At 41.0% G+C, this 16662-nt stretch overlaps 2 long non-coding RNA genes across 2 annotated transcripts; both read left to right on the top strand.

The window, feature by feature from the left end:
• Positions 1-4430: 4430 nt before the first annotated feature.
• Positions 4431-5400, top strand: LOC110928130. Its single transcript, XR_002586158.2, has 2 exons — positions 4431-4472; positions 5261-5400. It is a non-coding gene; the product is annotated as an uncharacterized LOC110928130 (long non-coding RNA).
• Positions 5401-11240: 5840 nt separating this feature from the next.
• On the top strand, positions 11241-12210 carry LOC110928129. Its single transcript, XR_002586157.2, has 2 exons — positions 11241-11282; positions 12071-12210. It is a non-coding gene; the product is annotated as an uncharacterized LOC110928129 (long non-coding RNA).
• Positions 12211-16662: the final 4452 nt, after the last annotated feature.

Below are 16662 nucleotides of genomic sequence, written 5' to 3'. Positions count from 1 at the left end.
CCCATTAACGATTTTGAATTGTTTAGTTTTAAATAAAAGGAATATGTACTTGGGTGGAGAATAAGAACATGTGAGTCAAAAAGAGGGAATTTAATTCGCATGCTTCAGGGGAATATTAGCAGTATTGTTGCTTACTTTGTCGCGGGGTTGTTCAAACCACTGGTCGTTCTTTTGGAAAATGCATTTAGCCCGCCCAACATCAAAATTTTAACACTAAATCTAAAAGTAAAATTGTAAGCCGCGAAGCGATAGTTTTTGATCCGGACTGAAGAATCAAATCTTAGTCACGGGATGACTTGGATCAGTTCAACCAACAGACCTCTTCGAGCAAGGCTTGAGCGTTCAATCACCTGAGTGACCTGCAAAAAAGAAACACCGATAGGATCGCCACAGGATGGGATTCCTTCCTTTGACCACCATCCGGCGTGAAATAAGTTTATGCTTAATTGGAGAAATTAAGGTCTAGTGAGAGAGTGAGAGAGAACGTGTGTACCTTGTGAATGTAGATCTTCTTCCTATTTATAGTAGACTTTGTTAGATGCCACTTTCATTCAAGTGAGATGGTCCCCACCACCATACCTATTTTGGTGACACCTAGCATGCCCAAGGTGTTCATAGGGTGTTGACGCCATCTTGCTCCAATTGGCGGAAAGGGAATCCACACTCAGGTTGTGTAAGGTGTGTGATTTGATATGCGTGGTACAACCGTAAGGTAAGAAGTGTGATGCTATTATTGGTGAATGTGTCGTTAATCTACCGTCGCATGTCCCGGGTGACATTATCATCGGTTGATCGGGTATATTCCTCTATACAGACAAGATGCTCATCGTCTCATTGTCTCTTGCTCTCACCCTAAGTTGATTGTCTCCTGCTCTCCCGTCATCATTCTCTACAACCTGCTCATCGCCTCATCAGCCGTAGCCTCAGGCCCTCAGCCTCATCACCGGCCATAACATTGTCACTTATGAAAAATGCTATACTATGAAATTTGGCTACTTTTTAGGTATAAAAAATTTGAGACTCAACATTGTCACTGCCTCCCTTTGCAAATTTAAACCGGATGACACAGTAGACAAAAGTGTTGTCCAAACGCTCACTCGGAAATTTATTGTCTCAAAATGTTCATTTGATTTTCGGCACGGTTATAAACGAGCCAATCGGCTCGGCTTGGTTTATAAACGAAACAAAAAAAGATGATAAATAGAGCGATGGTTGACATTGTCGTTATGTTTTTTTTTTTTTTGGCTAATTCCATAACACAAGCATTAAACCTACTAGTAGGGCTGTCCAAACTGCTCATTCGATTCCCGCTCAGTTTGTAAATGAGCCGCTCGGATCGGTTCGATTCAAATTCAATCAAAGCATGAGCAAAGGTCTGCTCGCTCTTCGATCGCTCGGTTTCACTCGAATTATTTTTATTAATAATATATATATATATATATATATATATATATATATATATATATATATATATATATTTTTAAGATTAAAACCCCAAAAAATATACTAGCCCAAAAAAATTAAAAAGTTGTTATAATTAACAAACTGATGTGTTGACTCCAGACGGGTCTGATAATAAATGAAAGGTATTTTTATAATTAACAAACCATAAAAGTTGTTATGTAATGTGTAGAACTTAATGGTTTTGTTTAATGCTTGTGTTATAGGTTATATGTTGATTTGAAGTTGAATTTTGCGGATGGAGATGATCAAGCTTAAAGAAGAAGTTTATGGATTTTGAAGTAAATGACTATTTGTATTTCACACTTTATTTTGTGCTTCTTGATATTGTTAAGAACATTTCAGGGCCGGACCTATAGGCTTAGCATTCTAGGCGAAGGCCTAGGGCCACCAAAAAATAAGGGCCTCTAGTTTTTTTTTTCATATATTACATGTGTATGTATATTTGGCATAGATGAACAAACATATAATGACCCAAACAAATAAATGGTCTACAGCCAAAACTTGAAGGATTATTGGTGAAATTTCTTGAATCCATAAGTTACCAGGTCCCTTTTTCTTGAACGCAATTATGCATCCTCTGCCGATGGGGGAGAAGCTACGGATAATCAAATGCTGCTGATGGTGAGATTTGCGATTGATCAGTAACCATAAAAAACAATTTTGTGGTTTGATATTTTTATTCAGGTTCAAGTCTCACAAGGGCCTCAGCTTTGTACTTCGCTTAGGGCCTTCAAAAAAGTTGGACCGGCCCTGGAACATTTTTATAATCATGATTTTAGTTATGTATTGCTTTTGTTAGTAAAGTGTTGTACATATTTTAATTAAGTTAGGATTTGTTTTTGTTTAACGCAGCGTTATAATTTAATCGAGCGAAAACGATCCGCTCGATTTTAGTTAGGATTTGATAAAAACTGAGCGAAACCGAGCGAAAGCGGTCCGATCGATTCAAATTCAATCTAAGCATGAGCATCACTTTTGTACTTGGTTTTGCAAATTTGATCAGATCAGATCGGATCGGTTGTAATTCAATCCGAGAATGAGCCGATCCGATATGATCTGATCAAATTTGCAAAACCGATCTGATCATACGTCGGTGACTGACGCAATTTCGTAACGGAACGGACGCTTCAACACGTGTCGATTGAAAGGGAACGGATGCTTCAACGTGACAGGCGGACGCTTAAACGCGAAAGGCGGACGCTTCCGATGCTAGGAGGACCTTCCAAGGACGCAGGAATGTGACAATTTTGCAAATGCACTTGGTCAAGAGACATTTTGGTAATTTTCCTAAATAAAAACATGTATATATTCTCATACAATTCGTACCTGTGGTGAGATGGAGGGAATATATTATTATTATTGTATTGAAAGAGAAACTATAGATTGGAATGGGATACTGGACAACCGAGTAACGAGTGATGAACACGGAGCCTGCCCCTGTAAAAAAACACTCGCAATTTCCCCTCTCTCCTTGATTCTTCGCTCCACTCGTCATTGGTTCGTTTTCTCTTACAAAACTTATTTGATTATTTACTTTTCAATGAATTGTTTCGATGTTTTCTTGTTATGTTCGTAATTGTTTTGAAATAAAGTATGGAGATTGAAGAAGGGGTATTTTGTTTATTAGGGCACGGTCTGGGGTTTAGAAATTGGTTAGAGAATTGGACGTTTAGCTGTGAATTGATTGCTATCGGTTTCGGTTTCTGATATGAGAATAGTTTTGGAGGTTAGCTTCTGATTTGATCTGGTTATGGACATGATTTTGTTGTAATTCCAATCCAAACAAGTGTCTGCATTTGACAACACTTCAATTTCACCATCAGTATCTGCATTCTAATCCAAACAAGTCAACCGAGGTAATAACTCTTCATTTGTTTGTTTGATTAATTTCTTTGAAATTTGGGGGGAATTTTGGCTGCAATTGGTTGGAGCAAAATGGGAACATTTTAGGGCTCTTGGGTGATTAATTCTTATTGAAGTTAAAATTGAATCTGCCACAAGTGGCGCACTCATGACGTAGCTCTATTTCTTGGTGGGGTGTCTGGGAGTGTAACACCCCGAAAATATAAATCTTTATATAAGAATATAAGGATTTCATAAACAAGAAATAAACATGTAGAAACTTTAACCTAGTTAAAGTTTACAAGTCTTGAAAATAACTTACACTTAGTTAAAACTCTTGTATTTAAAAAGAAATGGTAACTAAGGGACTAATCTTGCCAAGAATCAAAAGTAAATTGTTAATTGTAACAAAATTAAACCAAACACACCAAATTAGTGTGTCTGGTCGACAGAAGCAAGGCAAGGGGCGACCCCCATTGTTCCAAAACCCTAACATCACCATTTCTTGCAAATTGAAGGCTCAAATCCTAACCAAAACAAAATCCGAGCATAGAATCGTGTTCCTCATCGCGAGAGGGTTAAGAGGTATGTAAAATTTTGTGAGAATTCACTACTTGAAATTCTCATGAATCTAGCAAATCTGAAATTTTGTTGATGCATGATAGTAATTAGTTAGATTAAAGATGATATAGTGTCTAGGATTAAAACCTAGACAACTATATGTGAAATCATGCCCTAATTCAGGAAAATTCCATGAATCCATAGATGTTAAGTTATGGGTTTTGTATGTTGATGATGAATATTGGGATTTCGAGTGTAATCCTAGTATAAAGTCCATTATAAGATGTAATTCCAGTGATATTGATGCTAAATGTATGCAAAATTTCTATTATAGTGATATTTGATGGCAAATCATAAAGTCATGAACTTGTTTATGAAGGTGGGAAAATTCGACCCGCTAGGTGTTTGTAGAAATGCCTAAGTGGGAAATTAAATGTGAATTTTGAATAAAACCGCAGATTTGATAATGGTCCATGATTATGTGATTATGGTCATAAAAAGGAGTTCTAAACATGTTATGAAAACTGAATTTTCTAGGCAAGGAGTCCGGTTCATCTAGCGGACAAGCCGGAGGGAATTCACGAGGAAAAGACGCGCTCTAAAAGGTATGAAATTTTATTGTTTCATCACATTATAATTATTATTAGCTTTATGCGTTGCTTGAAAGAAAGGAAAGCATGAGTACCGAGAATTTCCATTATATCATGAAATCGGCTATTGCCTTAAAACAAGTTATAAGCATGAAAATTGAGCATCCGTAAGGTGTCTAATTTCAGCACCTAAACGGGTCAAACAAGTTCTGGAAATAAACACGAAGCATGACTTAATGTATTGTGCGAATATCATTTGAAGCATAGGCCGTGTAGTGAATACCATAGATAAACTCTTAAACCTTGTTCTTATTATAGATGCTACGTTTTGGTTAGAATGCATGATTGTAGTACGAAAGAATAAATGGAAATCTTGCAATTTAGAGTGAATGTTAACTCCCGTTACATGCCCAATTAAGTTGTAATTGAGGAATGTGATGACCGAAATACATACATGAAAAACTAGCCCAGCCGTCTATTGATTTATGTGAAACTATGCTGTCTTGTAACATAAAGAATCAGCAAGAATCCTGCATATTTAACAAGGGAGTTATGTGCAGAGTCTACCGTAAATTACGGTGGTACCGTAATTTACGGTGACCTGCAACTCTGTTACGGTGGATCTCTACTGTGTTACGGTAGACCCCCAAATGTTCAGGAGCCACCGTAATTTACGGTGACACCGTAAATTACGGTGAAGCCCTGTTTGATGAACTTTATTCTCGTTTTGAATAAGTTTTCGAATCTAATCCAATTTCGTGACTTCCATGGTTAACACTACTAATGCTTGTTAAACATGATAGCTTTCAGGTACCAAGTGAAGGATGAAGATCAAGCTAGTTAACTCGAACCGAACACTCTAGCAAACGCTTCCGCATATAACCTTTTGTTTTAAAAACCATGTAAACAATTGTAGTTAATGTCTTGGTTATGATTTTGTAAAGATTGTACAAGTTTGTGGTGCTTAGATGGATTAAAATGATGAAAGTTTTTGTTAAGTCAATATTTTGACATCTAATGCAAGGTTTTTATGTATATAAATCTGGTTTTATAAGCTGGGTCTTACAAGTTGGTAATCAGAGCTTAAGGTTGCCAATAAGTGTTCGGTTCAAGCTTGATCAACATCCGGTAAGAGTTATTGCTTAAGTAAAATTTAGAAGTATAGAAATAATTCACAAAAGAATATACATGGAAAAGAGTGTATAAACACACTCAAACACAAGAAAAGCATGAAACAAGAATAATAGAATCAAGAGTGGGTAAGCACACTCAAACACGAGAAAAGCATGAGACAAGAATGATTGAGTCAAGTTGCGAACTTGATCAAATCAAAACAAGTAAAACATGTATTACAATGAAATGTTTAACAATATATGTAAACATTTCAGTATCAAAGATGGCAAGCGGAGGTGACGGTGATGCGGTGCCAAGAGTCACCGAACAGATGAGAATAGTGATTGCCGAAGAAGTTGGAAAGGCGATCGAAAACAACTTATCGAACTTCATTGATAAAATCCAAAATACGGTTTTATCAGTGGTAGAAGAAAGAATCAAGAAGCTAGAAGATAATTCAAATCTAGCAAAGGAAAAATCCGGGGAACGAAAACCTTGTTCATACAAGGAATTCATAGCTTGTAAACCGCCTATCTATAATGGGGAAGTTGATCCAATCGTGTGTCAGCGATGGATAGGCGATATCGAGGGAGTGTTCGAGAGAACACATTGTGATGAAAATGACTACGTAGCTTATGGCACGGGTCAGTTAAGAGGTCAAGCGAAGGATTGGTGGGATAACAAAAAGAAGGAGATTGGAAACGAAGCGGCTAAGGCCATGACGTGGGAGGAGTTTAAGACGCCGTTTCTTAAACACCATAGCCCCAAAGCGGTTATAAACAAGATCAAGGAAGAGTTCATGCAACTCAGACATAAGGGTGAATCCATAGACAAGATCACAGGGGTGTTTATGGACAAAATGAAGTTCTGTGACGATCTGATCACGAACGAAGAACAAAAAGTCTATTACTACCATAATATGCTGAGCGCTGAATACAGGGAGTTCATAACCCCTTCAAAGTATGAGACCCTTACCGAGATTGTCAATGCTGCTCGGGAAAGGGAGATTGAGTTGAAGAAGAGTATAGAGCGGGGTGAACGAAGGGCACAGGATATAAATCCAAGCCCTACCAAGAAAGCAAGAACGAATGAAACGTCAAAGAAATCAGATGCAAAGGGCGGTACATCAAGTTGTAAAATCTGCGGCAAGAATCATAAGGGTGAATGTCGCTTCAAAGATAAGCCTTGTCCTATATGTCGAAAAACGGGACATATGGCTATATCATGCCCGGAAAAAGTAACCGTTTGTTACAACTGTTACCGAACGGGTCATAAAAGATCGGAGTGCCCAGAATTGGCGGGAAAGAAAGAAGGGCAAGACTCAAAAGGTGAAGCCGCAAAAGCCAAAGCAAGATCCTTTCAATTGACCGCTGCTGAAGCAAAGGTCGAACCTGACGTGGTCTCAGGTATATTCACTATAAATTCAATTCCCGCACGTGTGTTATTTGATACCGGTGCGAATAAATCCTTTGTTTCATATGGATTTATTCGACACCCCTCATTTGTTCTAACAAAATTACCTATGCCTTTAGAGGTAGAGATAGGTAATAATAAAAGCTTTGTTGTCTGTGATGTATGTCAAAACTGCACGATGAATATTGATGACGAGGAATATGCAATAGACTTGATCCCGATGTCGATGGGAGAATTCCAAGTGGTAGTGGGAATGGATTGGCTATCCCGTTACCACGCAAAAGTGGTTTGTTTCCGAAAGGAAATAAAACTAACTTCCCCTAGTGGAAAGCAAGTTACAATATATGGAGAAAAGGGAGGTAACCCGGTGATATGCTCAACGCTAGAAGCTCGCAAACTCATGAAACATGGATGCAAGGCCTTTATGGTATATGCGAGCGAAACGGAAAAGGAACTCCTCAAAATTGGGGATGTACCAGTCGTGCGAGATTATGAAGACGTGTTTCCGGAAGAACTACCGGGGATACCGCCAGAACGGGAGGTAGAGTTCGGAATCGAGTTGATTCCAGGCGCGAAACCCGTGGCCAAGGCGCCATACCGACTTGCACCGTCGGAGTTACAAGAATTGATGTCTCAAATCCAAGAATTTCTTGACAAGGGATTTATCCGACCGAGTGTGTCACCGTGGGGCGCACCAGTCTTATTCGTGAAAAAGAAAGATGGCAGTATGCGCATGTGTATCGATTACCGGGAGTTAAACAAACTCACGGTGAAGAATCGATACCTACTTCCAAGAATTGACGATTTATTCGACCAACTGCAAGGAGCAAGTTGGTTTTCCAAAATTGATCTCCGATCCGGTTATCACCAATTGAAAGTCAAGGAGGAGGACGTACCCAAAACGGCTTTCCGTACGAGGTACGGGCATTATGAATTCCTTGTAATGCCTTTCGGATTGACCAATGCGCCCGCGGCTTTCATGGACCTCATGAACCGGGTTTGCAAACCCATGCTAGATAAGTCGGTAATTGTATTTATCGACGACATTCTGGTATATTCAAAGAGTGAAGCCGAGCACGTGTGTCATTTGCGGGAAATATTAGACACACTTAGACGAGAGAAGCTGTATGCAAAATTCGCGAAGTGTGCTTTCTGGTTACGAGAAGTACAGTTTCTTGGGCATCTTATTAGTGCTGATGGAGTACTAGTAGATCCGTCAAAGATAGAAGCTGTGACGAAATGGAACCCTCCAAGAAATCCCTCGGAAATCCGAAGCTTTCTAGGGCTTGCGGGATATTATCGGAGATTCATACAGGATTTCTCCAAAATTGCCTTACCCTTGACCAAACTAACTCGTAAGGAGGAAAAGTTTGTGTGGGGCATTAAACAAGAGGAAGCTTTCCAAACACTCAAGGAAAAGTTGACCCACGCTCCGGTACTGACCTTACCGGAAGGGACTGAAGACATGGTGGTTTACTCGGACGCTTCTCAATTGGGGCTCGGATGTGTGTTAATGCAACGAGGTAAGGTTATCGCCTACGCCTCGAGGCAATTGAAGATTCATGAAAATAAATATCCGGTTCACGACTTAGAATTGGCGGCGGTGGTGTTTGTCTTAAAGATATGGAGACATTACTTGTACGGAGTAAAGTTTACAATCTTTACCGACCATAAAAGCTTGAAATATTTCTTCGACCAGAAGGAATTAAACATGCGGCAAAGGCGGTGGTTAGAAACCGTCAAGGACTATGACTGCGAAATACATTACCACCCCGGTAAGGCCAATGTAGTTGCCGATGCGCTGAGTCGCAAAACAGATTATGCCCCGATACGGGTACGATCAATGCAACTGGTTGTGACTTCAAGTTTACTAGAACGAATTCGAGAAGCACAAGATGAAGCTGTAAAGACGGAAAACTGGAAAAAGGAAAGAATAATTGGTTAAGTTAAAGACCTTGAAGTGGGCAGTCACGGCCTAAGAACTCGTTTTAGTAGAATCTGGGTTCCTAACACATGTGGTGTTAAGAAGCTTCTGCTAGATGAAGCTCATAAATCCCGTTATTCCATTCACCCGGGGGCGACCAAAATGTATCATGACTTGAAGCAAAACTATTGGTGGCCCGGAATGAAGCGAGACACTGTGAAATACGTGGAAAAATGCTTGACATGCCTGCAAGTCAAGGCGGAACACCAAAAGCCGTATGGTAAACTCCAACCGTTAGAAATTCCGGTTTGGAAATGGGAGCAAATCACGATGGACCTATTGACTAAACTACCTAAAACAAGTCGTGGTTATGATGCTATTTGGGTGATCGTGGATAGGTTAACTAAAAGCGCCCACTTTATTCCGATTCGTGAAACTTATACATCTGAGAAAATGTCGGAGGTATACACCAATGAAATCATAGCAAGGCATGGGGTACCGATATCCATTGTATCAGATAGAGATACTCGGTTCACCTCGAAATTCTGGCGTGAATTCCAAGAACAGATGGGAACTAAATTGTTCCTTAGCACTGCTTATCATCCACAAACGGATGGGTAGAGCGAAAGAACAATACAAACATTGGGGGATATGCTACGGGCTTGCATTATTGACTTTGGGGGTAGTTGGGATGTCCATTTACCCTTGGTCGAATTCGCATATAATAATAGCTATCACGCGAGCATTAAAATGGCCCCGTATGAGCTATTATATGGCAGAAAGTGTCGGACTCCGGTATGTTGGGGAGAGGTGGGGCCGCGAGGGCTAGCACCAACTGATGTAATCCGAGCTACAAATGCGAAAATTGATATAGTTCGGACACATTTGAAAGCGGCTCAAGACCGACAAAAAGCATACGCAGACAAAAGAAATAGGCCAATCGAGTTTCAGGTTGGCGATATGGTCATGCTAAAGGTTTCCCCATGGAAGGGTATTATTAGATTCCGAAAAAGGGGAAAATTAAGCCCGAGATTCATTGGGCCATTTAGAATCATTGAACGGGTTGGTAAGGTAGCTTATCGACTTGAATTACCCGAAGAATTGAGTGGAATTCATAGCACTTTCCACGTATCACATCTTCGAAAATGTTTGGCCGACGAAACTGCTCATATCCACTACGACGATATCGAAGTGGATAACAGCCTCAACTATGCAGTAAAACCAACTGCAATTTTAGATCGTAAGGAGAAAAGTTTGAGGAACAAAGTGATAACCCAAGTCAAGGTCAAGTGGGAGCACAGAAAAGGGTCAGACACTACATTGGAATCCGAAGAGGAAATGCGACGTCTACACCCGACATTATTTGGTACGTAATTCGGTTTCGGGGACGAAACCCTTTTTAAGGGGGGTGGACTTGTAACACCCCGAAAATATAAATCTTTATATAAGAATATAAGGATTTCATAAACAAGAAATAAACATGTAGAAACTTTAACCTAGTTAAAGTTTACAAGTCTTGAAAATAACTTACACTTAGTTAAAACTCTTGTATTTAAAAAGAAATGGTAACTAAGGGACTAATCTTGCCAAGAATCAAAAGTAAATTGTTAATTGTAACAAAATTAAACCAAACACACCAAATTAGTGTGTCTGGTCGACAGAAGCAAGGCAAGGGGCGACCCCCATTGTTCCAAAACCCTAACATCACCATTTCTTGCAAATTGAAGGCTCAAATCCTAACCAAAACAAAATCCGAGCTTAGAATCGTGTTCCTCATCGCGAGAGGGTTAAGAGGTATGTAAAATTTTGTGAGAATTCACTACTTGAAATTCTCATGAATCTAGCAAATCTGAAATTTTGTTGATGCATGATAGTAATTAGTTAGATTAAAGATGATATAGTGTCTAGGATTAAAACCTAGACAACTATATGTGAAATCATGCCCTAATTCAGGAAAATTCCATGAATCCATAGATGTTAAGTTATGGGTTTTGTATGTTGATGATGAATATTGGGATTTCGAGTGTAATCCTAGTATAAAGTCCATTATAAGATGTAATTCCAGTGATATTGATGCTAAATGTATGCAAAATTTCTATTATAGTGATATTTGATGGCAAATCATAAAGTCATGAACTTGTTTATGAAGGTGGGAAAATTCGACCCGCTAGGTGTTTGTAGAAATGCCTAAGTGGGAAATTAAATGTGAATTTTGAATAAAACCGCAGATTTGATAATGGTCCATGATTATGTGATTATGGTCATAAAAAGGAGTTCTAAACATGTTATGAAAACTGAATTTTCTAGGCAAGGAGTCCGGTTCATCTAGCGGACAAGCCGGAGGGAATTCACGAGGAAAAGACGCGCTCTAAAAGGTATGAAATTTTATTGTTTCATCACATTATAATTATTATTAGCTTTATGCGTTGCTTGAAAGAAAGGAAAGCATGAGTACCGAGAATTTCCATTATATCATGAAATCGGCTATTGCCTTAAAACAAGTTATAAGCATGAAAATTGAGCATCCGTAAGGTGTCTAATTTCAGCACCTAAACGGGTCAAACAAGTTCTCGAAATAAACACAAACCATGACTTAATGTATTGTGCGAATATCATTTGAAGCATAGGCCGTGTAGTGAATACCATAGATAAACTCTTAAACCTTGTTCTTATTATAGATGCTACGTTTTGGTTAGAATGCATGATTGTAGTACGAAAGAATAAATGGAAATCTTGCAATTTATAGTGAATGTTAACTCCCGTTACATGCCCAATTAAGTTGTAATTGAGGAATGTGATGACCGAAATACATACATGAAAAACTAGCCCAGCCGTCTATTGATTTATGTGAAACTATGCTGTCTTGTAACATAAAGAATCAGCAAGAATCCTGCATATTTAACAAGGGAGTTATGTGCAGAGTCTACCGTAAATTACGGTGGTACCGTAATTTACGGTGACCTGCAACTCTGTTACGGTGGATCTCTACTGTGTTACGGTAGACCCCCAAATGTTCAGGAGCCACCGTAATTTACGGTGACACCGTAAATTACGGTGAAGCCCTGTTTGATGAACTTTATTCTCGTTTTGAATAAGTTTTCGAATCTAATCCAATTTCGTGACTTCCATGGTTAACACTACTAATGCTTGTTAAACATGATAGCTTTCAGGTACCAAGTGAAGGATGAAGATCAAGCTAGTTAACTCGAACCGAACACTCTAGCAAACGCTTCCGCATATAACCTTTTGTTTTAAAAACCATGTAAACAATTGTAGTTAATGTCTTGGTTATGATTTTGTAAAGATTGTACAAGTTTGTGGTGCTTAGATGGATTAAAATGATGAAAGTTTTTGTTAAGTCAATATTTTGACATCTAATGCAAGGTTTTTATGTATATAAATCTGGTTTTATAAGCTGGGTTTTACAGGGAGGGTGAGCAACTGTAGGTTGCTTTCCTCTCCTTTGTTTCTTGGGTGGGTTGATACCTAGCCTCATCCTCACATCGAGACGGAGGACTTGTTATCACTTCTCGGTTTTGATTGTTTCCAATGGGCTCTGCCAAGGGTAGGAGCATAGTATCCAGTGCCTCTGAAGGGGATGTTGGCTCCACCTCGTCCAATGGAGTATGGCTATGCCCCTTCAGGAACTTCCACGAGTGTAAAGACGGCAAGCCTGGGTCTTCTGGATATAACAGATTATCGCGCATTTTCAGCAATTTCATTTTAAAGATGATCGTAAAGAATCCCTTCAAGATGCGCTTTCTAAGGATTTAGAATTGTTTTCAAATGTTGGGGAAACCCTGCAAGTTTTTGGATATTGGTTGTGTGGGAGGTGCATGAAGACACACGCACTTAGTAGGGGGTGTCATCATCCTGATGGTGTTTTCACGTTCTCTAGAAAATCCGGGTCTGATGAGGATTTTGTTGTGGGGATCCCAAGGCCCGAAGATCCTGTGATGGTTTTTGAGCTTAGGACCCTGCAGGGAGTGATGGGAGATGTCGCTCTCCTTGAACGTGTTTTCTCCCTTCCGGTTCGAACTGTTAAGAGCATCCCCTAAGCTGTCGTTTGGCATTTGCATAAGCTTTGACAGGTGCCATCCATAAAGTAGTAGCTTCCCTTGGGACTGTTGAAAGCCGGGTCAAACTCTTGCTCTTACCCCGTTGTACCCTTAAGGTGGTTAAGCCGTCTTCCAGGCAAGAGCGAAGGTTGGGTAATCGAAAGTCCTTGCAATGTGATAGTATTTTGCGGGCCTTAGCTATGTGGAAGGAGGGCTCTGGTTTTGCGGTTTTGGTCAATTCCCTCCTTGCCGATAGTGGAGAAGGGGTCGTGCGGGGGGGGGGAGGCACAACAGGAGATAGTTGAGGAGGTTAGCCCCAACATCAAGCAATGTCTCAGAAAAGTGAGTGATGGTCACTTCAGTGCTGCAGTTAAGGTGTTGTGTTCCAGTGGGGTTGCTCCCGGGGGGGGGGGGGAATCTACCATGCAAGCCCTTATCGACAAACATCCCTTCGAGCTGCCCCCGAACCTCCCTTCAACCCCTCTTTCCCAACCTGCGTTATCCGTGGATGAAGACTGCGTCCACAGGTGTGTGAAATCTTTCCCGAAATGGACATCTTGTGAGCGAGATGGCCTCCGAGCCTAACACATTTGGCTAGGGGAGTTATGTCCTAAGGTGCTCGCGAATTTTGTTGCCTCGGCGCCCCTAACCCCTTTGTTGAAGCCTGATAATGGAATTCGCCCCATTGCCGTGGGGGCAATTTGGAGAAGATTAGTCTCCAAAGTAGCCATGAAGAAAGTTGGGAAAGAAGTTGTTAAGTACTTGGGGGACTACCAATTTGGGGTGGGGGTCCCCAATGGGACGGAGGCGGTGCTGCACAACGCTAACAGGTTCCTTAATTCTTTTCATTCAGATGGCTCACTGGCCATGTTTACGATTGATTTTTCCAACGCTTTCAACTTAGTTGACCGTTCGGTTTTGCATCGCGAGGTCCATCGTTATTGCCCCTTCATATTCCCGTGGGTTCAATTTCTGTATGCTCAGCCTGCTAGGCTATACGTGGGGAATGACCGCATCGGGGCATTCACGGGGGTGCAGCAAGGGGATCCCCTGGGACCTTTGCTTTTTGCCCTAGCCTTACACCCCTTAGTGCTTCAGGTGCAAGAAAAATGTAACCCCCTTTCCATTCTTGGTACTTGGATGACAGGATGATTATCGGGGACGCTGTTCAGGTTGCTAAAGCTCTCGACATCATTGGTTTGGAGGGTCCAACCTTGGGGCTATGACTTAATATTAGAAAAACTGAAGTATTTTGGCCGACATGCAACGTGGTGAAGGTCCGGCCAGGGCTTTTCCCCAGTGAGATTGGGAGGCCGGAGAGAGGTGTCAAACTGCTAGGTAGGGGCAGTCAGCCGTGATGCCAGTTTTATTAGTGGTCTAGCGGCTAAGAGGGCAACGCGTGCTGTTGACATTATGGGACACATTCCCTTGTTGCGGGATCTTTAATGCAAACTTCTCTTGCTTAGATCTTGTATGGGGGTTGCAAAGTTGCTATTTGGTTTGCGAACTTGTCAGCCCCCCTTTGTGGATGATGTTGTTTCATGTTTTGATAAAGGTGTTCGGGAGGCAATAAAAGACATTGTCGTATGTGGGGGTCCTTTTTTTTTGGTGAACTACAGTGGCAGATCGCGACCTTGCCAATGCGGCTTGGTGGGTTGGGCCTTCTCTCGGCCCGGGATGTGGCTACCTATGCCTTTGTGGCTTCCAGGTCTCAATCTTGGGAGTTGTAGGACCACATCTTACGTAACAGTGAGGTTGCTAACACTGATCCGGATTATGTCAGCGCCTTGGAACGCTTGCATGAATCTCTACCTAACTTTGATCTCGGTGATTTCTCTAACAAGGACACCGCTCCCAAAAAGCCACAGAAAACTTTGGCGAATGCCCTTTGTTGTCGAATCGCACAAAGTTTGGGAGAAGATTTTCATTTGTCCCCCCGCCAGAAAGTCGTCATTGAATGCCTACAGGGGCCTCACGCTCAGGATTTCTTAACTGTTATTCCTATTGAAGGTTTGGGTCAACGTATGTCAGCAGTGGAGTACCGGTCAATCCTTAAGTACAGTTTGATGATCCCCATGTTCCCGAATGATGAAACTTGCCCAGTCTGCTGTAAAGCATGTCTGGATAAATACGCGGAGCATGCGTTACACTGTAGAGAGTTGTCGGGGTTTAAGTATCGCCATGACTTTGTTCGAGACGCGTTAATGGATATTCTCAGACGAGCAGGGATCTCGGCAAAGAAAGAGGCACCGGTTAATTTTCTTACAGACCCGTTGATGTGCACAAAATGCAACATATAAATTACATCAATTGTGGCATAAAACTAACCATTTTTTTAGTACTAACGTTGGAAAAAGTGTGTTTTTGTCTTCCTTTTGTATTTTCAGGATTAAATGAGCTCAAATGAACAAAAGAAGCAAAAAGGCAGCTAAATCATAAATACAAGAAAAGGAACAAACGTGGCATTCCCGACCCCCCCCCCCCGACAACATCTTCCCAAGCAAAAACAAGAGAACAAAAGACTAGACACGCCTCATGCTCAATGAGCACGGGGGCGTGCCCAAGTGTCAGCAGAAAAGACAAAGTTGTAGAAGCTTCTATCGCCCACCACGAGGTCGTGCTCAGCGGACACGGGGTCGTGGTCAACTCTAAGATTCGCAGAATCTAGGGAAATCTTGATAGTACAGATACGTTTCTGCACACGGGGTCGTGCTCAGCGGACATGGGGGCGTGGTCAACTAATGCAGACAAACTGCAATTAATGAAGAAAGAGAAGGAGATGGACACGAGGTCGTGCCCGAGCTGCTGTTCAGGCTATAAATAGGGGTGCTTGGCTCATTTGCAAACCATCCCTTGGCACACCACCTCTCTCACACTTCACCCACCCACCACAACCATGAGAACACCATCATCCACCACCATCATCCGTCATCCATCATAGAGTGTGTGAGTCGTCTCGGGATCCAAGATTGATCGTAAGAGTTCTTGACAATCAAAGACCATGTTTGCCTAAGTCTCTTACATCACTTGGTGAAGACAAGTGTTTAGTGTAATACTTTTTATTTATAATCTTTTCGCACTTTTTATTTGGTTATGTATTAATGACTTTAATAACTAGTTTCTTATGTTGAAGGTGATTCTTCCTTATCGTTTGTCCGTGGTGTCTTGTCAATATTTTACTGTCTATATAAAATAAAAGATTTTCACCATTCATATCTCCACGGTCTATATGGAGATATGTTGGCTACCTGGTCGGGGGTTAAGGGAACGGTTTGGTAAGAGTCTTGCCATTGTTCAGTGTATAGATCCTGCAAAGGACCTGGGTCAAATTTAGTAGGACCTCCTTCAATACCCACCAGTATTGGATGACGGGGGTCCAAACTCTTTGATCCCCTCATAAGTAAGCTACTATTAAAACTTTAACCCGGCTACTTAGGACTGTATCCCTGCTGACTCAGACTACTTAGCCGAGGGTAACGTCACCTTCAAAAGAGGGGCCTACCACATTATGCATTAATAACTTAATTAATTATCTTTCAATAATCCGACCCTTTAAGATTGTATCCTTGCTGACTCAAACCACTGGGTTGAGGGTAACGTCACCTTCAAAAGAGGGGCCTACTACAATAACTAAGATAATCTCTTAAAAAGTGCAAAAGTGCGGAAATAATCAAAGGTTACACTACACACGAGTCGG

The sequence above is a fragment of the Helianthus annuus genome, chromosome 3 (genome assembly GCF_002127325.2).
Source record: "Helianthus annuus cultivar XRQ/B chromosome 3, HanXRQr2.0-SUNRISE, whole genome shotgun sequence".
In the NCBI taxonomy this organism is placed as follows: domain Eukaryota; kingdom Viridiplantae; phylum Streptophyta; class Magnoliopsida; order Asterales; family Asteraceae; genus Helianthus; species Helianthus annuus.
The sequence above is the reverse complement of the archived record's forward strand: the minus strand, read 5'-3'. Positions and strand labels throughout refer to the sequence as shown.